The sequence below is a fragment of the Nanorana parkeri genome, unplaced genomic scaffold (assembly GCF_000935625.1).
Source record: "Nanorana parkeri isolate BGI_ZX_2015 unplaced genomic scaffold, ASM93562v1 scaffold2414, whole genome shotgun sequence".
NCBI classification, from domain to species: Eukaryota; Metazoa; Chordata; class Amphibia; order Anura; family Dicroglossidae; genus Nanorana; species Nanorana parkeri.
The window spans coordinates 65605-66246 of record NW_017308682.1 but is presented as its reverse complement, the minus strand read 5'-3'; positions in this window follow the sequence as shown (position 1 = coordinate 66246).

The window sequence follows — 642 nt, the reverse complement described above, 5'->3', positions numbered from 1 at the left end:
AGTGAAAAAATATGTTAAGTGAAAAATAATAAAATAAATAAAAACTTAAACCAAAAATTGTTTATTTAAAAAAAAAAAAAAGTGTAATTATCTACCTGACTGTAGAGGTCATGGTTGTCGGAACTAAACAAATCCAAGTATCCAGGCGGTGTGAAAAACTCAGGACATGTAGGTGTAAATAATATAATTAAAAAAGAGGTTTAAATGTTTTTTTTATGTTATTGAGAAAAAAAAGACAGCTCTATAATTTTATTATATAACTACTGAATGAGACAGATGTTTCAGAAGGGATGTCTGTACCTTTAACAGATATATATCTCCTTGAGAAGCCAATTTGATCCTAAAGGGTTAAACCATCAATCTGAATGAGGATCTCCTCTAATCCAAACTCTCTCTGTCCCTTATCACTGCTGCAACCTGCTCATTGATTCAGTGTATTGTTCTACTGGTGGGGACTCACCATTCTTTTGACTCAGTAACTCCTCTGATGACTCATGATTCTTTAACCCAAAGAATAGAAAGAGTCTACCGAGTTAAAGAATCAAATGAGTCCACTAACTAAGTAGGCTCTTTCGATTCTTTAACTCAGTAGACTCTCTCGATTCTTAGACTCAGCCGACTCATATGATTCTTAGACTGAGT